The 27,352-nt window shown below is 37.5% G+C and overlaps 1 protein-coding gene across 2 annotated transcripts in view; it reads left to right on the top strand.

Moving 5' to 3' along the window:
* Window positions 1–27,352, top strand: part of Chst9 (carbohydrate sulfotransferase 9) — a 266,459-nt gene that overhangs the window by 33,269 nt on the left and 205,838 nt on the right. The gene's annotated exons all lie outside the window — the stretch shown is intronic.

Below are 27,352 nucleotides of genomic sequence, written 5' to 3'. Positions count from 1 at the left end.
TTGTAGAATATTATAGAAATATATAAACAGTCTACTATTGTGAAATTTACTTGTTTTTATTCATAGAAATAGACTATGGTTTAATGACTATTAAGGAAAATAAAGTAAAAACAGAATTATTTCTTAATCATCTCTAATTGTGAAAAGAAATAGCTGATAATTATTTTCTAGAGAATCTATGACATTGTCAAAATGTGTTTTTAATTCCCATTGTAATTTATATGAAATATAAGATTGCACTAACTTTTCTACATTACTGAAGAATTTTATTATAATAACTGATAATAGTTAATGAAACCACCTGTGATAAATTATATGGACTAATTCCTCCTGAAAGATAACTCCTGATGTAGATCCTGTCACACAGTAACCTCCAGTGGGTGTACGATGAATAGATTAATTGAAACTCACCATAGACAGACTGGAATGCCGCAAAGGAGAAAAAAATCAAAGATCTCAATATCAGGAGACTTGCCAATGTCATGGTCTCATACAAATTTACAAGAAGAGTTTCACAAGACTCCATTACACAAAGGAAAATATGTTCACGTGTACAGACTGACATGTGGGAGAAATGTGGTTTGTCTGTCAGGAAGAAACTGACATCTGAGGAAACAGTCAAATCATACAATAATGCACATTAAAGTAGAATATAGTCTACAAAATATATCCATAGGCATCAATACCTACTATTTATTGAGAACTTAATACATACTAAACGTTTTCATAAATTTTCTCTAATTCTCATGATATTTTGCTAGATGGGTGATATTCTAATGTTAGCTAAGAAAACTGAGGCCTCAGTGGGGTAAGGAGCTTACTAGAGACCTCACAGCAGTAGGCCTTGGTGCAGAGGGAAAGCCCACATTTGAACCTGGGTTGTTCCACTATGAGGCTCTTGCTTGTACCTTATGCTCACCTCTGAGATTTTCTACCCATCTATAGTACAGATGAAGGAATAGAAGGGTTCAAATGATGTGACTATAAGTACAAAGCTGAGAATTTTTGGTGTGACCCACACCCAGGTCTTCCTACCGGTGACTTCCTTCCTATTTCAGTGAATGCTGAGTTTCCTTATTGAAACAGTGGATAAGGAGACAGAATAAGTGTAACAGTATAAGTGCAGATGTTTTAAAATCACTGAAATTGGTAAATTAAGCAACATACAATACATAAATGTGTAACCTCGGCTGCAATTTGGAATCTTAATTTAAGTTCATTGTTTCTGCAAACTTTGGAAAATTATGGTCCTTGGCTAAGATTGGCTGGTAAAACATTTACCATTTATCCTCTTAATTTTATCTGTAGTTTTCCAGAAGCACTTTGTTGGATTCTTAATATATTTAAATGAGCTATATGTGATGATTCCCAAGCTACTAGTGACAATTAGCATAAACCTTTAACTGAAGTTTCATATTGTAACTGAAGAAAATCTATATTATTCTTCATGAAGACTTCTGCCTGAACTCTGCCCCACAGCAGGCCAGGACCTTGTGGTATATTATATAGTTTCCTAGATTTAGAGGTAGCTCCATATTTTGTATATGTTTTAAATAACACCAGGAGCATCAGACATTTTTAAAGGCAATCTGTTTTTAAACATAAAATATAAGAATGTGTGCTTCGATGTTAAATTAAAAATTGAAAAATCTCTCTTTTAGATATCTAAGAACTGTCATGCAAAGAAACTTGTCAAATGAGCTGGTTTCAGCTCCTGAAACTTCCTATAAATAATGCAAGATTTAGGATTAGAATGGTTTTGATCCAATGTACATTTCAGTTACATGTGATAACTTTTAGGTTCTTATCATATCTTATTTAAGGCTTTTAGAATCTAAGATATGGACTATTTTCTAAGAATCATTGGATTTCCTGGGCTTTTTTCTATTAAAATAAAATGTTTCAGAATTCCAAAATAAATCTTTAAAATGCTCTGATATGCAAATAGAGATTATGAAGAGACATACTTTCATAGGTGAAGTGGAAAATGTATGGAAGAGAAATTAAAATCTGTACAGTTGTGCAATTGGATTCCTTAATACTACCTATTTTTGATAAAGAGTTAAATAATTCATTTCTTAGTTCTCTGTGAATCAAGGTCATTATGAATTTTATTTCAAAAACTTTTTTGTAATATTTAAGAATACATGTTTTCCATTCAGACAGATATGAAGAGCTCAGATGGTCTAGTTGTTAGCTTTGTGACTGAGCAAATATCTTATCCTTTCTAAGCCTCAGTTTCCTCATCTACGAAATGAAGTTAATAATATTTTCCACATAGGGTTGCACTGAAGATTAAAGGAGCCAATACTTGCAAAAGCGTTCAGTATGGTGCGTACAAGGAATGCCACTGGCATGGTCATCCTAGAAATGATGCAGAGCTTGTTCTGAGTTCTCATATTAAGACTCAGTCATAATTCAGAAATACTAAATCATGCCCAAGCTTGGGCCTTGACCTATTAAGAAATAAAAAAAAGGAAAATGTCTCAGTTCCTGCTCAGGTTAAAATGCAACCTAACTGGCCCAATGCCATTCTGGTTCCCAATACAGAAGCCAGAAGGAGAATGATAGGATTAAGTGCAGAGAGTAGGTCATTGTCCTGTAACATCTCACATCTCTTCATGCTGCTTCCAAAGTCAGGCGCCCATGATCCCAACAGTATGTCTTGAAGACTTAGCAATTAGAGATGCCGAGCTCTGTGGTGAATGTCAGGATATACTGGTGAGACAGACATGATCTCATTTTTCAAGGAGAATATAGTCTCCTGAATAGTAAGGGAGAAAATGGCCCTGAGTGCTGTCCAGTGTGTTGGTAGAAGAGGATTGTCTAGGGTTACAGAAAAAATGCAAGCCCTCCATTTGGGGGAAAAATAATGAGTTGGGACCAAATTAAAGATCCCAGTCATTTGTCAGTGATAGAACTGCTGTCCAGGTAGAAACGCAGAAAGGACTGGGGTGGGAGTTGGGGACAGGGTGTCCAGGCCAGGAGGACAAATTCAGAATAAATCACAAAAATAGCTCTCCCTCCCCCTAGCTACTGTTCACATTTGCCATTTGGTTCTCTTTCTGTAGGCAGAATCTTGCTGACAAATAGAACAAGGATCAAAGTGCATGGGGGTGTAACTATTTTATATTTGCAGTAAGATAGAGCTAAGAACTTATCATGATGGAGTTAGAATCTCAGATCTGGAAAAGAATTCAAGGATCCTTTTGTGTACACCCTCTGTGTCTGAATGTCTCCATGGAGACTTGTGATGAGATTTAATCTCCACATGAGCTATGAAGATGATAGAACTGAATCTATGGTATTTGGAGGTAATATATGGTATTAATTACCTTTGGAAGAAGGTAATTAAAGATAAACAAGGCCATAAGGATGGGACCCTAGTTCAGCAGGGCAGTGCCTTTATATGGAGAAGAGAGACCTGAACTAGGACATTCCTGTGATGCTTGTGCCGCTTGAGACTCCACAGAGAAGTTTCCCCAGCAAGAATAACCTCATCACATGCAGTTGCCTGATCTTGAACTTTCCATTTTTTAGAAAAATAAGTTGAATAAACCTTCATTCTTTATTAATTACCCAGTCTGTGGTGTTAAGTTATAGCAATGGAAAGTGAACTCAGTCATTACTTGTTCTTTTAAAAATATAAATCCAGTTCCATCCCTCTCCTGTTTAGGTCTTTTTAATGATATCATATTATTTTTTTAACAAAATATCTCCCCATAGCCACAGAGTAGAAAGGACTCTAGCTTCATTGCCATGTCTCTTCCTCTATCAAACCAAACCCTTTACTGATTCTGTGCCCCAGGGTCAGGCCTGGGGTGCTCATCTCCCTCCTCCCATCTCTCACCTGTTAATGCTTAGCTCAAATGTCATTTCCCTTATTCACCCTTACAGATAAAGTCCCCCCGCAACTCTCCCTTCACTTCTTCATTCCCTTCACAAAAACCATAACAGTCAGTACCCGTTCATTCAGTTACTTGTTGACCATTTATTGTCCATATCCCTCTCTGTCTTATTAACTCCATAAGGACAGGGACCTAGTCGGGCAGACTGACCTCAGCATCCCCTTTCCATAGCATGGAGCCTAATATGTGATAGGTGCATGATGTTATAGTTGTGTGGGTGAATAAATAATGTTTTGTTAGTTATCCAACTTCCCCACCGAATGTCTATATAGATAATTTGAAAATTTCCAGGGACAAAGAATTCAACACGGGACTACAGAAACCCCCAAGGCATCCAGTGGACTACAGCAACCTCCTTAGAAAGATCTGTATATTAATTCATAGGATCTGCATCCTTAATCTCTTCTCACTTACTTACCTGTATCTGTGACACTTCATGAGGCTCACCCTTCCCCTGTAACAGAGCTCGATCATTTTCATGGAGGATAAAACCTCAGATTTTTTAACCAGGAAAAACACAATGAAGGTCACCCTTGATTAAACCATACATTTATTCTACATTCTTTCACAATGTGATGTGTATTAATCTTGTATGTAATCTGTGTTAGAAAGAAGAATATCTAATAAAATTTACTATCAATTAGTGATATGCATGTTTTTAAAAAACACAAAACAGTAAAACTTAACTTAGAGTTCATCTAATAGCTTATATTATTTCTAAGATGTTCCAGAACTAAATTTGGTCTCAGCCATTTTAAACTAAAGCATTTCCCTAGCAGTATTCTATATTATAATGGTATAAAAATCTTTCTGAATAATCTCTAAGCATTTTTATTCAGGACCAATAACTTTAGCTATTTATTAATAACATTTGTGTAGATATACTTTGAACTCAGAAACTCTGACTTTCTTTCATCTTTAAGTAGACATCTTTTGTGATTTCTAACAGTTTCTTTCTGATTTGCACCAAATAAGTACTGATATGTGAATTTAGTTTATGATTAAGCATTAATACATGAAGTCAATTATTTTACTATGAGTTATCATTGATGGCCTATTAAAGAATCATATAGTTATACTTCCACTTTGGTCTGGGGGTGTAGCTCAGTGGTGAGCATGTGCTTAGCATGCATGAGACCAAGTTCAATCCCCAGCACTAGCAAACAAGACAAAACAAAATGATCTAGGGAATAAATGAAGAAATGGTTGAGTCAAAACTATAATCACATTTTCTTAAAAGTCATGTCACACTGGGTGTGATGGTACACACCTGTATTCCCTGTGACTCAGGAGGCTAAGGCAGGAGGATTTCAAGTTCAAGGCCAGCCTCAGAAATTCAGTAAGGCCCTAAGCAATTTAATGGGATCCTGTCTCAAAATAAAAAAATAAATAAATAAAAATATCTGGGGATGTAACTCAGTGATATAGCATCTCTGAGTTCAATCCCCAGTACCAAAAGTAAATAAAGAAATAACAAGAAGATTTATGTCACCAATCTCACCAATTCAAGTTCTATGAGATTCTGCCCCCAAATATGCTTTACCTGAGAAGTAACATCAAGGTTGTATCCCAAGTGATGGCTACTTTTCTGTTTTACTTTTTCAAAAGTACACAAACATCAGGGTTTCAGTTGTATTTTAACCCTGTTTCATTCAACTTTGTGTTGGTGTGACCAGAAGACCTGAGCACAACAATTTTGAGAAGGAAAATTTTATTTTGGCTCACAATGTCAGAGGTTCAGTTCATGTTCAGTCAACTGCATTACTCAAGGTCCAAGGTGAGGCTGAACATCATGGTGGAAGGGTATGATCAAAGAGTGCTGATCACCTGAAGGCAGCTGGGAAACAGAGAGAGAGAAGAGAGAAAGGGCCACAGGGAAGAAGACCCTTCCAGAGTACACCTCCAGTGACCACCTCCTTCAGCCATGCCATACTTGCCTTTGTTACCACCCACTTAATTCATCAAAGTGGATCAATCCACTGATTAGGATAGACCCCTCATAATCTAGTTATTTTACTCTCTAACATATTTTGCATTATTCCACGCATGAACTTTTGGGGAATGTCACATATCTAAACCATAACAACCCTCCTATGTTTTTGTAAATATGAAAGCAAAAAGTTGTAGCTGTATGCTCATGGTTTCAGGCAAAGGAAGTCAGCCTTATTGCTTTCTCTCAGACAATTGACCAATTTTTCACAAGCAAACTGTCTTCTCTGCTTCTTGGGTTTTCTAGGGAGAGTCTGTCTTGCTTTCTTTTTCAAACTAAGTTTGTTCTTTCTCTCTCTACATTGAAGTTTATTTTTGGCATGAAGAATTGTTTCTAGACTACACTGGTACCTTCTTTGTTCATGAGCCTCTCTTGATGAAAGAATACATTCTTTTCCTCCAAAATTAGGCTGTTCATCCTGATTGTGATGTTGTTGTAGTGAAATTATATTTTCTTTCAGGGTATCTTTGTATACCTGAATCAGAACAAAGCCACTTTTAACATGGGAAGACATTATGTTTGCTGTCAATCATAGTCCCAGAGGAATAAAATTGCTTTTCTTGAAAAAGTCACTCCTTTGAATTACTTCCCCCTGGTTTAGCCAGGAAGGCAACCATTTTCTAATCAAGTGAGCACATGCTTCTACCTCCTTGGATGCTGCCACAGCACATCTGCCTTGTATGCTACTGTCCCTACATCAGGGCCTTTGTGTTAGCTGTTCTTCCTGGAGCACATTTCCTGGGCTGTTTCCATTGCTGGCTTTTTCTAATCCTATAGGCTGTAGTTGAAATGTCACCAACCTATGAGGAGTAGAAATCTCCAGATCTTTTCTCTCACTGCACCTGTCTTGTTATTGTTTTTGTTTTTTTTTTTAATTTACTTTATGGCATTTGTTCCAATCTCTAATCACTTTTTGTTTGCTTGCATATGATCTGTATCACCCAGTGACATGGAAGCTTCCTAAGGGTGGAGAACTTGTGTGCTGTTCTGCAGGGCTCCTGAAGCTTCCTCCTGCATCCGGGTGCTGATTCCAATCCTTATTTTGCTATGCATCAGACACATTCACTTTTCACTGTTGATTCTTACTCACTCAGTCCCCTGTACCTTGATGATCCCTGTGGACTCTGTCTTCACTCTCTACCCCAGGTGTCTGAATCTCTGGAAAGGTCAATATTGTAACCTGCTTTTGCCTCATATCCCAGAAAGGAAGGTATAATAGTTTCAAGTTGCTTAAAGTCTCCTTACATTGAGTAATGTTCAGTAGCCAAACTCTGAAGGAGAGTTGATCCCTTTGTCAAACCAAATAACGACTAGACAGAGAGAGAAAGAGAGAAGAGAGAGAGAGAGAGAGAGAGAGAGAGAGAGAGAATTCAAATGATTAATTGAACTTATTCAGGAATAGCATTGTAGTGGGAATACAGGTGTCATAACAAACTATGTGTGTATTCAAGGAGGTTGATTGCAAGAGAAGTTTTTACCAGCAGAAAGGGGGAAATTCACATAAGCTACTTGGATACATTGGTCTTCAAACCCAGAGTTAGAAATTGGCATCAGTTCATTGGTGGGTTGATTGCTGAGTCAATGTTCTGTCTAGAGAATCTCATCTGAACTGCTACAGTTAGAGAATGTTAAAGGTAAACTTTGTCACAGAACTATGTGCATTTGAAAGCTCTGCAAAGTTTGTGGGGTTTCACAAAGTCTTTTGGGACAGTACTTAGGTAAGCATGAGCCCTTCTTCATTATTTCTCAGCTTTCATTTTGTCTGGGTCTGGCAAGAATGATTTTTTCTTGTTATTAGCAACTTTTAAATAAATTTTGAAGATCTATTAATGCATTTTAATTGAATGCATTAGATCTCTACCTGTATGTGGAGCACACACGCAGAGTCACATTGTTGCCTCAGACCAGCCCTTACTCTTCTCAGGCTGCTGTCCCCAATTCCTCCATTTCTTTTGCTGGCTGCTCCTTTTCTCCCACACAGTCGACTAAATTGTACCCAACACTGCAATATTACAAAGTAACCCTTCATTTGGTCCATTGACAGGTGTCTGACCAATAGTAGACCCATCATTATTAGTATGTTACTGTACACTGTTGCTCACAATGATTTAGGAGTCCAGGAATTGTGTGACTGAGCTAAACTTGGCCAGTGAATGATTCTCTTTCTTGGGGCTTTGGTTTTTAAGACCTGGAGTATGGGTCTGACTCTCTGGACTGTATGATGTAATACTCAGAAACTTGCGTGGCTGTTTTCCACTGTGTAGACCAGAGTGGCTGAAGGTGCTAGGCTTGTAGAGAGTGGAGAAGAAAATCAGAAAGGAAAAGAGGGGCAGTGATAGAGTAAACCCAGCAAGTGTTTAGGTTCCTGGAACTACTTCTTCAAAGGTCCCACGCAGTTCCTGCTCTTTCTTAATTTTTTCCCCCAATATCAGTGAGCAGTCACCTTTCTCAGAGAGGAGTTATTGAATTTCAGAGGGCCCTCCATATGGAACCCATCATGTCTATTCATCCTTTACGATAGAGACTAAAGGATCAAATGGCACAGAAGAGTTGCCATCACTGTTTATATTTTATTTTACACTACAACCTATTCACTACCATGCCCTAGCACCTAATGCAGTGCCTGGAACTAGTAGATGCTCAGTAAATCTTAGCCACATGAATGAAGCACACTAAAAGCTAAGTTAAGAGGGACAGTGAAGCTGGTGTTTACCTCTGGATTTTTCAGAAATCAAAGTATTTAGTTTAGTAAGGAGGTATCCTGAAATACCTCCTTTGAGATCACAAATGTGTTACCTGAAAGAAAATGTGGTATACTTGCACAATGGAGTGTTACTCAACCATAAAATGAATGAAATTCTACCATTTGTGGCAAAGTGGATGGACTCTAGAGTACCTTATGTTAAATGAAGTAAGCCAGACACAGAAAGACAGTTCCTTATGAACTGTCTTGAATGCAGAGGCCAAAAATGTTGCTCTCAGTATAGAAGAATGTGACTTAGTGATTACTGAAGGTTGGGAGAGGTGGGGAGAGATGGATAACAGGTACTAAAATACAGTTAGCTAGGAAGAATGAGTTCTTGTTTTCAACATCACAGAAGTGTGACTAGAGTTCCAATAACAGATACATGTTTTATGAAGATGTAGAAGAGAGGAGCTCAAAGGACCCACACATAATGAAATAAAGAGATGGAAATGCTAATAACCCTGGATTGATCTGTACACATCATATAATTGTATTGAAATATCACTATCTCACAAGTATGAACAATTCTTACATGTTAATTTTTAAAAACTCACAAAAAAGAGAAAAGGATGAAATGATCAAAGACTTTGAGAACAATAATAAAATAGAAAATATGTTACCCAGAGAGGTTAATTTTTCTATTTGTTATATTTTGTTTTTAACAAAGTCTAGATCATCAATTAGTAGACATATTGTAAGGAAAATTCAAAACTTAAATGAGGACTCAGATAAGATAACCTTTTAAAGTCTCTTATTCTGTTAAATTTCATGCGGCTAGCTAGCATTTTGTGTCTAAAGGAGATATTAGCAAAGTCTTAGAAGCTTTCCATTTTGGAGGTGGTATTTTGTACTGGAAAGTTCTGAGGTAAAGCTACTAACTTCTAATCTGTTTTGTATCCTTGAACAAGTGGATTAAGCACTCCAGATTCTGGTTTCTTTTCTTCTCCTGTTTCCATACTTTTTTTCCTTCCCGGGATAGTCACCAATCCTAAATTTGTCATCACATTCCTATCTATGTCTCTATAATTTTTAACACATTCACGTATTGCTTTTTCATTCCATTTGCATATATTCTTTTGCTACTTGCTTTTGTATTCAGCAGCGGGTTTTTGAAATTTGTCTATATTGATACGGGTAGTTCTAATTCATTCACCTGCTAGATTAATACTTCCTTATATGGATATGCTACAAATATACGTCCATCTCCAGTTGATGCACATTAAAATTGTTTCTAAGGTTTTGCTCTCACACATGATTCTCCTGGAATATCGTTGTATAATCTCTTTGTTCACATGTTTGAGAGTTTCTATGTTGGGAAGAAATTACATATGCTACAATATTCCCTCATACTTAAAACTCTGTATGCCATATTATTATCTTTTTCTTTGCTCAGTTGAATCCAGACTAGGACTTCTTAAACACCACATATGTTCAGTGGTAATTCTAGGAAAACATACACAGAAATATTTATTTGGGTACACTGATTTCCATGCAGAATTATAGCAGAAAGATATAACCATCAGACACAGAATCTGTTATCACAGTGTTTCTTTCTTTATTGGTATGCCAACAGAGTAGTTAGCAGTTCATTGAAAATCGATTAAAATAATTACCAGGTCATTAGTGTGGACTTCCAGTATGAGTGTAAAGCCCTCACTCACTAAATTATTCACAGCAATAGGCAAGTTAAGTCCTGTTAGCAAGTATTGATTCAGTATGTAATACCACCTAGTCCAAACTCTAATTTTCCTAATAAAAATAAACTCTTTTAAATCCAAAGCATCAGCTGGCCCTAGCTTCCTCCTTTTACAGAGAAGCAGCTAAAAGGTATAAATTTGCATAGCCACAAAGCTGGCACTAAAACACGATTCCTGAGAACCATCTTTTCTATGCAAAATTTCCTCTTCTTCTCATCCAGGCTTCTTTTCCTCTTCCTTTCTTCCTTCCCCTTGAGACCCAAGAGAACTCAAGATACTTTGAATTATTTGTAGATTTCCTGAAGTGACCTGAACATAACTGTCCCAAAGCCTTTGTAAGTCTAGCAACCAGATGCCTCACCAGAAGCAAGAAGTTGGTCTTGCTTCTCCAGCTGAAAAATCTGTGCTCAAAGAACCTATTATGATTAGTCTGATCGGGCCCCAGTTTCAGAAGAAATTTCACTGTTACACAGCCACGGTCTTTGGGAACAACTCACTCCTCACTCTGTAGCTTTCTTTCCAAACTAACTCTCAAGAGGAAATCAAGCTACTGAAAGTTTTGTTGGGAAGTTGCATAGTATCTAATTCATCACAAATTAAAGCAGATACCTGGAAATGTGAGGCATTTTTAAATAAAAGAACTTCAATTTTCATTAAATGTCTTCCTGTTATTTTTCCCTAAGTTGCAGAATACTAGAAGTTTTGTGGTCTTTCATATATGGGGTTGAAAATAATTTTTTTGTGCTAATCAAACACAGAGAATAAATCACTGGTGTGCTCTTTCTATTTCTAAACCTTTTAGCTTATTGTGTGCGTCAACGTCGGCTGTGAACATTGCTTTCATGCTTGTCTGCTTCCCTACTGGCAGCCCCCTGAGGGTCAGGATCATAGCACATGGAACACAGGAGACCCCAGTAAAGAGATCAATGGAAAAAAATTGGAAGGGAGATTCCAGAAAGTAAGAGTAACCAATGGATTATGCATATCTCTGGTGTAGTCTCTACCTTCTTGGTCTGTTTGGGAGCTTTGTGCCTCTAGGTATTTCATTTTGCCAGTTCTCATGAGTTAAACTTTTGGGTCACTAGTCATACCAGTTACATAGGCTTACTGCAGTATGAAGAAATCATTTAATTAATGATTATCATGTTAATGGAGCAATATCCTTCCAACAGTTAAAATACCTACTTTGTCAGTCAATATCCCCTACTCTCCTATATTAAAGGTGTTAGGGATTTTTTTTTACTTTTCTTGGGGTCACTTCATGAATTAAGAATAGCCCTGTGAGAATGTTTTGCTCCAGTTTTGAAGAAGTTATATAAACTGCTTCACAAAATACTATATTTCATAGAGTCATTCTTCAAGATCACCTTGGCTGTCTGTTTTTGTATGTGGTAGCTGTAGATTGTGATAGACCCAGATAAATTAATGGGACCTTAATGTTGCCTGGAAATCCTATATTCCCTCTTAAACATTCTCTTCCCTATTTTCTAGAGGAGTAATTTCTGATGTGTTACTTCCTCCTCAGTGACCCTCTCCTCTTCCTCTCTTCAAGAACATCTCTCCTGGTGTCTCCATGAAGATGGCTTCTCCTCCTCCTCCATAGAAAAGAGATGAGAGCATCAAAGTTAAAACTCCCAGAACTTCCTGCTACTACTATGTAGACTACCGACTTCTACCTCCATTCTTCCTCTTCCTCCAGTTACTTCCTCCTTCCCCTCTCCCTGCTCCTCCTCAACCTCCTGCTCCTTTTCCCTCTCCTCCTCCTCCCATTTGGCTTCCAAGGTCTTTACCCCTTCAGTGATCCAACTTATCCTCTGTTTATTCTCTTCTCCTGTATCTTTTTATATCTCTGCTGCTTCCTTGTATCTATATTTAAAAACAGTTCAATCTCCCCTATCTAAAAATAAAGTATAACTCATCAATTCTTTCAACCACTACTTCCCTGTTGCCCCCATGGATCCCTTCCCTCCTCTTCAACTTCTTTAAAACATTTTTGTGTGACCACCACCTCCATTTCATTACTCTCTCCACTTACCTTACCTTATTCCTATAGTTGGTCCCCATCAACCACTGGTCCTGTTTTTCCCAAGAACTTCCCCACCACTGAATGCTATGCATCCTCCCCAGGCCTCGTCTTTGGATTTCTCTGCAGCACCAAATCCTGACGACCTCACCCATGCCAGCTTCCCTTGCCCTCCATGTGAACAGACTCTTCCAGTTTTGCTCCTCTGACTTCACTCCCTTTCCTCTTCAGTCTAACTTTGATTCCTGTTCCCATTCCTTAAGCATCAGTGTCCCCAGAGTTCTCCCCTCAGCCCTCTTTTCATCTCATTCATTGTACATCCCCTGTGCAATCCCATCCTCAGAAATCCAATCTTTCTCAACCTCTGTAGCCATCTGCTTCCTGGGTGTAGGTGCTTGAATGCTCCACAAGCCCCTCACAGTCAGGAAGATCAAAGCTGTCAAACATGGAATCCTTCTGATCCCTCAGTGGTCCTCAGGACAAAACCATACTCCATAATTTTGCTGGCAAGGTCCTTCATGATATGGCCTATACCTAACTCTTTATGCACATTTCTAGCCACATTTCTGGCTTTGCACTAAGCTTCCAACTGAGCTAAACTTCCAGTTTATTCAACTCTCCATTGGATTCCCTAACCCTCGATCCCTGCAGGTGCTTCTAGAACATGTCTTGTTCCTCAGCTGTCTAAGTTGCCCCCGTTTTGTGCTCTCTACAGGTCCTGGCTAAAACTCTCATGATGGTAGATATAGAGTATATTATTTCGCCCTCAACCAACTATACCATGATCTGTGATGGTAGCACTAAGGGGACATATCATTGCATCTCCTGGGCTTGTCTTGTGCTTTCCTTGGCCATTATAGGAAAGACTTTGTTAGCCCAATTTGAAAATATCAAATTAGAAATATCTGTATAGAAATCACTGGCATACCTTTTCTCTTATACATATGTTAAACACCCCCTCCGTAGTCATGGAAGTCTTGTCTTTTCAGAGTGCCCATGAGAAACCACCATCTCATTTCGTGGAGAGAAAAGTGTATGATTGTCCTCGGTCATGGTGACATATTTTTGCAAAACTTCATCATGCAGTATTTTAATGATAATGTAGTTCAATTGTAGTATAATGTAATATTCTGGCTTTTTTCCATTGTTAAATAAATTTACTTTACAGGTTAGTTATTAAACTTCCATTCAGTTGCTTCTCTTAAAACTCACTTGGGTTACCCATCTATGTGACCCATAGTGCAAAATTGTTTTCCAAAGTGTTTGTGATATTTAAAAGCCAGTAAAGAAGAATGTGGGGGTAGAGTTAACCTCACTGACATTGACAGTTATTTCTCAAGAAACTTTCCATTTGTTTGGCCTCATATCAGGGAAAGAACAAAATCTATCATGTGCAAATGTCATTTTCTTCTATTCAAATGACATTTAATGGCTATGTGGGTGGCTGCTGGTTACATATTTAGTAAAGATTCTTGATGGAAAGAGAATTTTCTTCATTAATTTTTCAAAAAATTAAGAAAGGCAGAAATTGATATTAGAGTGGTTTAGATTTATTTGAGAAGAGCAATACAGTGGGAAACTACCCGCCTTCCCATGCTGTGGCTATGTCCTGAGCCCAGTACTTGTGGAAAACACCTAAACACACTCTTAATAAAAACATCATAATGATAAATGTAGAATTCTAGGATGCTTATCAAGTGCCCTCTGGGTAAAGTCCCAATTAATAGTTGTTTGCGAATAAAATTAAAAACAGCAATAGACGTAAGGACTTATATATTTCATGGTCCTATGGACAGCTTTCAAATTACTTTTATGACCAATTCATTGTGAATGGTTAACATATATAAATTAGGCTTATATAATTTTGTGCTTCTTATAATATGAAATATGCTTAGAAACAAATAATTTTTAGTGTAAAATTTTCTCATTGGTTTCTACTTGACCCATTGCGTAAGAGTTAGCTAAAAAAGACATATTTAATATCACTAAGAAAAACTGTCAATTTGAAAACATGGGTCAGATATATAAAGCCAAAAATATCTAGTAACAGGAGAAAACAAGAGTAGCATCCAGCTTTCATGCACTCAATAAACCAATGTAAGCTTGACTAAGGCTTCTTTTAAGTTTGCTCTGGAGAGAGACAAATCCATAAAACGGTCAGTCTGCTTATTATCACACTGCCAGAAATATATTGTAAACAATGAAATTGCTTCAGAATTTTGGACTCAGAATTTTATGATTGACATTTAAGGGTCAGTGCTTACATTTTAGATCCATCCCTGAAGCAATTCAATAATCAACAGAAATCAGAAGTCCATTCACTGAACCACTGACAGAAAATTAGTTTGAGATTCCCAGTTTGCTTTGAATATAAGGTAGTATGTCTGATAACCTTAAAAAGGCTAAGGAAGAAGATATAACTGCAAACCCAAATCTCATATCCAGAATGCATGGTGCTATGGTTTTGGAAGGAGTGTGAAGTTATAAGCAATTCAGAAATGATGGGGAAATGGTGACATACTTTAAATGAAATCTAGTTGTAATGGGAAAGTTTAATAGGTTTTAATTCTGTTCTCTGGAAGTGTTTTACATCCACTCGATTGAGCTTGAAATGGTGGGCATGGATTTGAACAAAAAAATTTGAATGGATTCCAATTCTACTATGGCACTACCCACTGAAATTTAAATAGCATAAGTCTTGCTTAGTTCAGAGCAACAGGTAGGCAGCTTTTTTCCTCTGTATTTCTTACATTTAAATTTCCTCTTTTCTGTTTACAATTGGCAAGAGTCAGGTTATCCTTGATTTCTGCCAAGATGCCAAGTTCACTTGGCTGATGTTGGATTCCAGAAGGCAAAGAGGATTCTTCCCTGAAGCAATTTCTGATTAAGAAGAAAATGAGATCTCAGGTGTATTTTTAGCATCTGGAATTCTTAAATATTCATTTATTCAGTTTTGACTTTGGGGACCCTTTGCATGGTTACATATCTTGTGAGTGTACAGTGTGTAACACTACTGTTGTGAATCATTATATTAACTTCCAACAATCGTGTTGCTTTTCCTGCAGTGAGCTCCCTTGTAAGACTCCTGTGAATTTATAAGGGCATATATCTATCCATGTTTGTATTCTCTGAATATTTATGAGAATCACTGATGGCCAAGTACTGCAGAGAAACATAAGAATTCCCAAGAGAGGGCGTTTGTGAAAATGTGACAGAGTAGTATTTCCTCTGTCTGATCAGAAGTGTCTAGAGCCTAGGTTTTGGGAGGTGGTGGCTTTTGCAGAGCAGGCTCATCACTAGATTCTGGCTGTCTCCTCAGATCCTGGCAAACCACATTCTCTATGTCAACATATAAAAATGGTCACTTCTAGGGCTGTGATATTTATGCCTGCTTTGGAGCAAGCGGATCCCCAGCAGCTCTGAGAACTAATAAGGTGTCCTGGGTAAATGAATAAATCTTCCCTTCTTTTTGACATTTCTCCCCATTGCCTATTAGCTTTCCCCAGACTTCTCCCATCTTTTTGTTCTGCTCCTGTAGAATTTAACTCAACCCATGGCATGAAATCTATCTTTACCCTATTAGAAGCTACTTTTTTCTACAAATGCAAACTTTTTATTTATTTTTTTAAATCCATACAATTCCAATAAAGTCACTAGGATACCACTGAATATTTATTATGACCTTTTACCAGGACCATAGAAATAATCAGATTTAAAGACATTACTGAGTATTGGCTCTGACATGACACTGGGTTCAGGAGACTTCATCTCTTCATCACTGACAGAGAAGGGACAATAGGGAGGAAAAGGGGGCCATGCTTTCCTGTCAATCATAAAGGATCAAGGCCAACATTCCAATAATCAAGTACTCCCACGTTAGCAAGAGAAAAACAAAGCAATGTGCACACAACATATAAAACTCAAAGGAAAGAATGTTTGAAGCTTAACTGTCTTGTTCATAGGAGAAAGGGAAGCAGGGAAGGTAGTGGCAAGTTAGGGAAAGGTGACCATCCCAACAGCACTGTGAGCAAAGAGTTTCCCAGTTGACCTCCCAGAGTCACCCTCCAAAATACAGTAGTGGTTCATCTTTCCTGGTTATTTGGTGAGATCATCCTAGGAAAGGAGTTAAGGCAATTGTATCTCTTTTCTTAATCAGACAAATAACTTCTGAGACAGAACCCTTCTTGCACTCCAGGGAGAAATGAGGAAAGGTTAGTGGGACCTTGAGTCTGAGACTCTGTCTTTAGCTCCATGTGTCAAAGCACCAGCAGGGCTTGTGAAGGTTGGTGATCAATGGGGTTTTAGCTCAGACCCAGTGGTTCCAGTCTTCCCCAAACCCATCTTGTGATGATTCTCGATTACAGAATGCATAACTGGAGCAGATACTCAGCACCAGCAGAATCTCCTTCATGAGAATTCTAAGAACACATCTAATGCATGTCTAATTCTCAGAAAATGTCCAATCAAGAACTCTGCCTGATCTGTATGCTATTCCTAATAGATGTCTATTTAAAAGAAAGAGATAAACTGCTGCTGGCTCCAAGGGAACTCCTGCTAAGTAACCCAGTTGCCTTGGTCAAGGCCCTCGATCCCCTGGATCTGTCTCCTGACCTAAAACATAAGGGAGTTATCACAGGAGTGGTTCTCATTTCCTTCTGGCTCTAACATTGCTGATCTTCCCGCTCACACTTCTTCTTTCAGCACTTTTTCTTATTTCAGTAGTCAAAGTGGAGATGTATTGGGTTCATATCTATTTCTTTGTATTATAACAAAATAAAGATAACCTTGACATGCCTGCACATTTTTAGTGATCGATTGTATAATAAAAGCTAATGTTTTCCTATATTCTTTTGCTTCCCTGTGCATCAAACTTATCTTTATCCCCTGTGCTCTCTACCAGTCCCACCTGTGCATTTTGGAATTCTTAATAGTTTGAAAAATGTGTGTTAGTAAGTCTAATGAATAATTACATGGGGGAGGGGGTGATCTAAATTTCAAATACAGAATAATTGCTCAAGTCTTAACCAAAACTTGTATGGCATAATTACTTTGTTTTTCCTTTCCACAACTTTTATTGTTGCTCTGCATCTACAAGGCTGATTTTTCATTAATTTTTAATGTTGTTTGTAACCTGACTGCAGTTTGCATTCAGTGTAACTTTGAATAGAGTTCTACTCACAATGGAACACAATATTGTAAAGCTTTAATATAAGACAAAAGCTCTTACTGAAGTTGTAGGACCAGCATTTGTATTAAGGTTGTTCATTTAATGGAAGGAACATGCTTACACGACTCTAGGATCATATCTGGGCAGCAGCAACAGTTATAAGCAGTTCAAGTAGGAAATCATTTTTAAAACCTTTTATGATAAGTTTCTCTAATTCATTTATTTGAAATACATTGATGCATTTGTTCTTTCATTATTATAATGCAAAAAGGGATAACACAGGGTCAATCCTGCCTCCCTCTCTCATCTACACTTCTCTTATTTTCCCTGGTTATTAGAGGGTGGGAGTTTCAGCTTCTCTCCTCAGGCTTCCAACTCAGCTTTATGACACCCTGGAATAAGCTATATTGATCACATTTGTAAGAAAAACATCCAAATGTATTTGTTGTACACAGCAGTGGATTTTAAGAGACAGAAATCTATTTTCAAGTATGCTAAATCAATAAATGGGTAGATAAATGGATGGAAGGAAGGAAGAAAGAAAGGGGGGGGAGGGAAGGAGAGAGGGAAGGAGATAGGCACATTCAATAAGAGATTTTTCAGAATAGTCCCTGGGAAGTCCACATTTGTTTCAGGAATCACTCAATCTGGTGTTCTAATAATGTCATCGACAGGACTCTCTCCATTCTGGCTTCTCTTCTTGGCTTGACTTTATTCTGTTCACTGTCATACTCAGTAAACTACTGTGTTTGACAAAGAAGATACCCATGAGAAATCCCAGGCTTTTATCATCTTTATTGATATCAACTGAAAAGAAGAGACCCTTTCTCCCCTAGTGCCCATATCCATCACTGAGAATGGACTCTGAATCATCCTGCCAGGGTCTTCTGCTAAACCTACATAGCAGTTCCTGTACCCATGGAAATAAATATTCTGATTGACCTTCCTGAGCTACAGACCTTTCCCCATCCCAAGAAAGTATGGTCTGGGCACTAATAACCTCATGCCAATCAAGGAGAGTGGATGGGGGAGGCTGTACTCTAAAAAAAGGCATAGAGACAGGGTTTATACTGAGGTCCACAGTACCACATTCAGCTATGCAGTGGTGGAGAGCTCACAAAGTGACCTCAGAAGTCAGAACCAGAGAAAACTCTAGAAGTCCTCCTACCCTTGGGACGACGCTGTTTCCAAAGTTCCTGAAGTTACCATTTCCTTGAAGACTTGTATTTCCTATCCAAATCTGTGACATGAAGCCGGATTGTCTACCTCTTTATATGCTGAGTGCAACTCCATAAGGTAAGTACTATTAAGATTCCTATTTTACATTTGGGGAAACTGAGTCACAGAAAGGGTAAGCAACTTGCTCATGGGTCCATGAATAACAGTGGAACAGAACTTCACAGACTTTTTTTTTCCAGACCATAATCACCTGAGAAGTTTTTTTTTTAAAATTTTTTAATGTGGGTTTAACCTTGGGGTATTCCAGTTCACTAATTCTGGAATTCATATCCTACAGTTCATAAAATGATCAAAGTTCCTTGGATGAGGAACTGTCTCCAGATCCAATGACCTCAAGAACAAGAGGAAGGTGGGATGACAGAAGACCAGAGGGTTTCAGTTATGGGATAAGCAATAGTAAAGACAAGGAACTTTTTCTTTCTTTGAGGCTGGTGTCACTGTGTTGCCCAGGTTGGGCTCAAACTCTTGGACTCAAGCAATCCTACCTCAGCCTCCCAAGTGGCTAGAAATATAGGCTTATGCCACCATGCCCCATAGAAACAATCTATTTGATATGATTTGTAGCAACATGGTGAGGAAATTTTGGTACTATTTTATCAGAAAAAGAGCATTCTGAAAAGAGGTTAAGTGATAGCATATTCTTATCTATCAATCACTACTTTCTTTACCTCTAATCAAAAATTTACTCTTAATATAGGCAAATAAAAGATGTCCAGCTGCTTCCTCTAACAGCAGTGGAAAATATGTTTTATATCTGTTTAAAAAAGTTTTTAACTAGTGTGAAATGTGAAACTTAGATTAAAACCTGTGTCATTTTAGATACTATTTCTTCTGTTTGCAATAGTTTTTCCCTTAGTCTCACCAAACTCCTACTTAGACTTTAGTTCTCAGACTCCCTAACAGCACCTCCTTGGAGCCCTCCTTAATCTACCCATCTGTTAGGTCCATGCATAGAGTCTCGTACAGCACCTTCTGCCTTTCCTTGATAGCAGTTATCATAATTTGCAATTATTAATTTACTGTGTGACTAGTAGTCTAGCACCATTTTGATCTCCCATGTAAACTAAACCAATCTAGTGACTATTATGGTTCAGAAATGAAAAGTCCCACAAAGGCTCATGCATTAAACACTTGGTCACTTGCCCATGGTGCTATTGGGATGTGAGGGAACCTTTTGGAAGTGGAGCCTAATGGGAGGAAATTAGGTCATTGTTACCTGTCCTCGAGGGGAATATTGAGACTCCGGTGTGTGTGTGTGTGTGTGTGTGTGTGTGTGTGTGTGTGAGTGTGTGTCTCTCTCTCTCTCTCAGCCACCACAAGGTGAGCAGTCTTCTCCACTACATGCGCTTACCATAATATACTGCCTCACCACAGGCCCAAAGGCAGCAGAGCCAAGCAACCATGGACAGAACCTTCTAAAGCTATGAGCCAAAACAAACCTTTTCTCCTTATAGTAACTTTTTCTCAAATATTTTTTCCCAGCCACAGAAAGCTGACTAATGCAGTAACCATATTTTATTATTTACTGTAATATTCCTAGCTTGTTGTACAATGCCTGACACATAATGAGAACTTGAGAAAGTAAATGCAGTTGATTTGGTAAGTCCATCATTTAAAACCCTGGGTAGAAGGGGAGATGACACATGCCAGCTATCTGATTCTTCTCTGTTGACTGAATGAAAACATAGAGAGAGTACTTTAGGAAAGGACTGACACCTAGAATAGAATAAATACTTAAGGAGACGTCTCCCTAAATGGAATCTAAACCATTTAAAGAGAAAGAAGTGGAAGAAAGCCTAGGAGAAACTTGGAAAGGTCTTAGAAAAGTAAGAAGAAAAAAAAAAAAAGAGAGAGAGAGAGAGGGAAAAAAAAACACTGGCAAGAAGGCAATTATCACCTGCAAACATAAACAGTCTTAAACTGTGAAAATAGCTAGAGACCCCATTGGAAAAGGGCAAGTAATCAGGCCATTAGCCAGAGAAACAAGAGCTAATTACAGTGAAGCAGAAATAGTGTTCTTGGGTGTATTTTTTTTTCTTTTGCACAAAATGCTACAACTAAAAAAGACTTTTAGTATCTCTAACCAGTGGACCCCAAACTCAGTTTCCATATCCTATATGCCGAGGCATGGAAACTGTTAAGCTGTGCCTGAACTTCTAAAAGTCCAACAGATCTTACCACTTTCTCTAAGATGTGGCTGAATGACTTAACAGAAAACAGAAGTCCTTGGCATTTCCATACAACCACATCAACTTTGTGGGGTTATAGGTGCATATTGTTAACTGAGGTGAAGAAGTGAGGGTAGTTGGCTTGGTAAGCCAAACATTTACAAGCACTGATTGAAGGGGAGATGAAAAGGGATGGATGATTTTTTTCCAGTAACAAATGTAAACCATTCCGTGCCCAGAGTGTACGATCTTTTCAAGGAAGTGTGAAAATATTTGAGAGCAGACATAGTTTTTTATTCCACAAAAGAAAAAAAAAGGAATAGACTAAATTAAAAGTAGTGCCTATCAACTTAAATGCCTAAAGTATATTACCTTACTAGAAATCTTCAACAGTTTCATTACATTTGAAGACTATATAATTGTTCATCCAAGAGTTTGGTTTGGGTGTGGTGGATAGCAGAGGGAAGGGCAAGTCAGGAGGAATAGTGGCCATTCTGACAGCCTGTTTAGTGGCTAAGTGAGAGAAGCCACCTAGCAGTCTGGTGGCAGGGATGATGTTTCCCAGCAGCAGTGACTGGGGACCAGAATATACAGGTGATCATGACCACAGAGGCCTTAGGGGTCACTGTGGAATGCATTCCCCAGAGCCAATTGCAGATGAAAGGATCATTGGTATTATTTTCTCTTTATTAAAATGTCTTTTTGAAGAACTTTGTTGATTATCTTAAATCTGACACTTTGGTTCACAACCTGGTTTCAGAGCCCTACTCAGTCTGTAGATTTTTAATTCCCTGAATTTGAACTCTCTGAGCATTTGTTTTCTCATCTGTAAGATGGATTATTCATATATATATTTCCAAGGAAATACATTAAATTATTATTTTTTCCCACTGTTTTTTTTTAATTGTAAACAAATGGGGTACAACTCGTTTCTCTGGTTGTACATGAAATAGAGGCATACCATTTGTGTAATCATACATTTACATAGGGCAATGCTGTTTGATTTATTCTGTTATTTTTTCCTTCCCTCCCATCCCTCTTTTCCCTCTATACAGTTCCTCCTTCTTCCATTCTTGCCTCCCTCCCACCCCACATTATGTATCATCATCCACTTATCAGTGAGATCATTCATCCTTTGGTTTTTTGAGAGTGGCTTATCTCACTTAGCATGTTATTCTCCATTTTCATCCATTTGCCTTCAAATGCCATAATTTTTTTATTCTTTATGGCTGAGTAATATTCCATTGCATATATATACCACAGTTTCTTTATCCATACATCAATAGAAGGGCATCTAGGTTGTTTCCACAATCTGGCTATTGTGAATTGAGCAGCTATGAACATTGATGTGGCTGTATCTCTGTAGTATGCTGATTTTAAGTCCAATGGGTATAGGCCTAGGAGTGGAATAGCTGGGTCAAATGGTGGTTCCATTCCAAGCTTTCTGAGGAATCTCCACACTCTGCTTTCCAGAGTGGCTGCACTAATTTGCAACCCCACCAGCAATGTATGAGTGTACCTTTTTCCCCCACATCCTCGCCAACACCTGTTGTTGCTTGTATTCTTGATAATTGCCATTCTAATTGGATGAGATGGAATCTTAGGGTAGTTTTGATTTGCATTTCTCTTATTACTAGAGATGTTGAACATTTTTTCATGTATCTGTTGATTGCTTGTACATCTTCTTCTGTGAAGTGTCTGTTCATTTCCTTAGCCCATTTGTTGATTGGGTTATTTGTATTCTTCTTGTAGAGATTTTTGAGTTCTTTATATATTCTGGAAATTAGTGCTCGATCTGAAGTATGAGTGGCAAAGATTTTTCTCCCACTCTGTAGGCTCTCTCTTCACATTACTGATAGTTTTCTTTGCTGAGAGAAAACTTTTTAGTTTGAATCTATTGCAGTTATTGATTCTTGATTTTATTTCTTATCCTATGGGAGTCCTGTTAAGGAAGTCTGATCCTAAGCCAACATGTTGAAGATTTGAATCTACTTTTTCTTCTATAAGATGCAGGGTCTCTGGTCTGATTCCAAGGTTGTTGATCCATTTTGAGTTGATTTTGGGGCAGGGTGAGAGATAGGGGTTTAACTTCATTCTGCTGCATATAGTTTTCCAGTTTTCCCAGCACCATTTGTTGAAGAGGCTATCTTTTCTCCATTGCATGTTTTTGGCACCTTTGTCTAGTATGAGAAAATTGTATTTATTTGGGTTTGTGTCCATGTCCTCTATTCTGTACCATTGATCTACCTGTCTATTTTGGTACCAAGACCATGCCGTTTTTGTTACTATTGCTTTGTGTTATAGTTGAAGTTCTGGTATTGTGATACCCACTGCTTCACTCTTCCTGCTAAGGATTGCTTTAGCTATTCTGGGTTTCTTATTTTTCCAGATGAATTTCATGATTGCTTGCTCTATTTCTGTGAGATACATCATTGGAATTTTAATTGGAATTGCATTGAATCTGTATTTTAACATTAAATTATTGAAGAATGAAGGAAGAGGAAATAATTGATAAGCTGGACTTCCTTACAATTAAAAACTGCTTGAAAGACAATGTCAAGGGAATGAAAAGATGAACCACAGATGGAGAGAAAATATTTGAAAAAAAATCTGATAAAAAGTCATTATCCAAAATCCACAAAGAACTCTTGAAAGTCAACAATAAGAAAAATGAATAATCCAGTCTTTTTCATCAAAGAAAAACATTAAACAAGACATACAGGTTTAAGCAAGTATATGAAAAGATGCAAAACATCATCTGTCATTAAGGAATTGTAAACTAAAACAATTTAAACGACAAAATTAAAACAAGCGAGATATCTCTGTACACCCATTTGAATTGCCAGAATGCAAAACACTGACACCACCAAATCCTGGAGAGACTGCAGAGCAACAAGCACTTTTGTATATTGCTGGTAGGAATGCAAATTGTCACTTTGGCAGACAGTTTGGGAGTTTTTTACAAAACTGAATGCTCTCTTACTGTACAATCCTTGATATTTATCCAAATTAATTAAAAACTTATGTCTACACAAATACATGCACTCCAATGTTTATCGCAGCTTTATTCAAAATTACCAAAACCTAGAAGCAACCAAGATGTCCTCAGTAGGTGAATGAAGAAATAAATGGTGAGGCATCAATGGAACATTACTTAACACTTTAAAGAAATCAGCTATCAATGAAAAAACATGGTGGAAATTTAACATCCACATTCCTAAATGAAAGATGCCAAGCCAAAAAGGCTACGGACTATATGGTTCCACTCTTTGTCATTCTGGAGAAGGCAAAACGAGGGAGGCAGCAAAGAGAACAGTGGTTCCCCATGGGGTAGGAGAGAGGGAGAGATGAGTAGGGAGTGCACAGGGACTGAGGACAATGGAACTACTCTCTGTGATGCTTAATGCTGGATGCAAGTCATTATATGGTTGCCCAAATCTATAGAATGTGAATCCTAATATTGACTATAAGATCATTTTGAATGTGAATGGGTCATTGTAGGTTCATCAGTTGTAACAAATGTTTCACTGGGGTGTGCAATGTCGAAAGTGAAGGAAGTTGTACGTATGTGGGACTGCAGGTGTTGTGGGAATATGGGAACTTTCTGCACTTACTGCTCAATTTTGCTATGAACCAAGAATTACACTTAAAAAGTAAGTTTATTGCAGGGTATTATGGTGCAAGCCTGTATTCCCAGCAACTGGGGAGGCTGGCAACAGGAGGATAGCAAGTTCAAATCCAGTCTGTGCAATTTAGTGAGGCCCTAAACAACTTAGTGAGACCCTGTCTCAAAATTAAAAATTAGAAAGGACTGGGGATGTGGCTCAGTGGTTAAGCACTCCTGAGTTCAATCCCTGATGCAAAAAAAAAAAGTATTTATTAAATTAATTTATTAAATTTATTTAATAAACTTATTTTTTATTAATTTAGAAAAAGACTATAGGACCACCTGGCACAATACCTGATGACACAGGGCATATATAATTTTTTCTATTGCAACCTCTAAGTAATTTAAATATAGCAAATTTTTCTTACATATTATTTGGGTATTGTCCCCATTCTTCATCATTTTAAAGAACAGTCTTCTCACCTCCCTAGAGGGGAGGGATGGGGAAAGGAATGAGGATCAAAGAACACAAAGTTTCAATGAGACCAGAGGAATAAGTTTCCAAGATCTGCTGCACTGCATGGCAACCACAGTTAATGATAATGTATATTTTGAAATAGTTAAAAGAATAGGTTTGTAACATTTTCAGCTCAAAAAAGAATAATAAATTGGTGAGGTGATAATTATGTTGATAGGTTCAATTGAATTTTCTGGAATGTACATGTAGATCAAAACATCACATTGTGAAATATAAACACATACAACTGTTATTTATCAATCAAAAATAAAGGAATAAACAAAAAAGTCTTGAAAACTGAGGTATGAAATATGAATACTAGAGAAAATTTTCTCTATTTGCAGATGACATAGTCTTATACATAGAAAATCCTAAAGAATTCACCAAAAAATATTATAATTAATAAGTGACTTTAGTAAGGTGGCAGGATACAATCAATTACAAAATCATTTGTGTTTCTATACACTAGTCATGAACAATATAAAATAGAATTAAGAAAGTAATCTCACTTAACAGTAGCATTAAAAAGAATAAAATACATAATTCAGAATGTACTTAATGAATAGAAGTGCAAAACATATTCTGAAACTATAAAACTTTAAAGGAATTAAAGAAAACCTAAGTAAATGCAAAGATAGCCAGTGATCAAGGATTAGAAGAGTTATTGTTATTAAAATGACAGTAATACTACAAACTAATAATCAAATTCAACACAACCCCAATTATAAATAGGAACCTACCTGTTCTTTTTTTTTTTTTTTTGGTTTGTTTTGTTTTTTTAAAAAAAGCTTACGCACAGACCCAGGTTCGAATCCCCAGCACCTTGGGAAAAAAAGCTTCCTTTTATCTGGGTACAGTGGCACATGCCTGTAATCCCAGTGACACTGAAGCAGGTGAGTTCCAAGTTTGAGGCCAACACTAGCAACGTAGCAAGGCCATGTCTTAAAATAATAAAAAAAAAAAGGGGGCTGGTGGTATAGCTCAGTGATAAAGCACCATTGATTTCTATCCCCAGTAATACACACACACACACAAAGAACCCAATCAATAAATGGGTCAAGGACAGAAGAAGATATACAGGCAATTAGTAAATATATGAAAAAGTGTTCAACATCTCTAGTAATTACAGAAATGCAAATTAAAACAACTCTAAGATTTCATTTTACTCCAATTAGAATGACTATTGCTAAGTTGTATTTTTGGTGTAAAGTTTTGTAAGTTCTTTATAAATTTTGGAGATAAGTGCTCTATCTGAAGTGTGTGGGAAAAGATTTTCTTCCACTCTGTATGCTCTCTCTTCAGAGGTACTGAAGTTTATTATGACTTATTATGACCCTACAATTTTCTAGTACCTCTCCTTTGAAGTGGAGATCAATACCAGTAGCACCCAATTCAGAGAAAATGCAGCCCTGAAGGATAGCCCCCCTAAAGACTTTTACATTATTGTAATAAACAAGATGAGTTTGATTACTATTTATAGTGTTTCTAGTTGTGAACAAGAGGATGGGGAAGAGTGTATGATGTAAAGGAGTAAATAGAGGTACCTGTCAAAGGGCCTCCAGTCTCCTGTAGGTGTCTCAGGAAAGGAGCTGCCTTTCCAATGATGATGGCCATGCCCTCAGGAATAATTCAATGTGCCTACACCAGCCTCCAAAGAAGCTGGGGAGCCCCAGCAAGGGTGCGCTGAGTCAGCACACATGGCAGGCACAGTGTCCCTCTGTGATGGGGGGCAGGCAGGTGGGCTCCAACTTTTTGTTTCATAGGACAGTCTAAAACAAAATGAAAAGATAAAGGATGGGAAAAACTGTTTACAAATGATACACTCCATAAGAGATTTGTGTCTAGAATATATAAAGAACACTTACAAGTCAATAATGAAAAACCAAGCTACCCAATTAAAAAACAAAGAATCTAACTAGACATTCTCCAAATAAGCAATGACAAGTAAGCACAAGAAAAGATGCTCAGCATTGCTAGTCATCAGGGAAATGCCAATCAAATCACAATGAGTTATCATTTCATACCCCTAATGATGGCTAAACAAAAATTCAGACAAGTACTGCCAAAAGTATGGAGAAATTGGAACTCTAGTGTACTGGTGGTAGAATTGGAAAATGACTCAGCCACTTTGTAAAACAATCTGATGGTTTTTCAAAAACTTAATAGATAAATTGCATGGTATGTGAATTATATCTCAAGACAGCAGTTATTTTTTTTAAAAAAGTAAGGTCTGAAAGAACTTGACTAGATATAAGGAAAAACCTCTTAGCTGGATGTAATTAAAGAGTGA

This window comes from Sciurus carolinensis, chromosome 15 (assembly GCF_902686445.1).
Source record: "Sciurus carolinensis chromosome 15, mSciCar1.2, whole genome shotgun sequence".
Taxonomy (NCBI): domain Eukaryota; kingdom Metazoa; phylum Chordata; class Mammalia; order Rodentia; family Sciuridae; genus Sciurus; species Sciurus carolinensis.
Note: the sequence above shows the minus strand (reverse complement) of the source record. Positions and strands in the feature narration are given on the sequence as shown.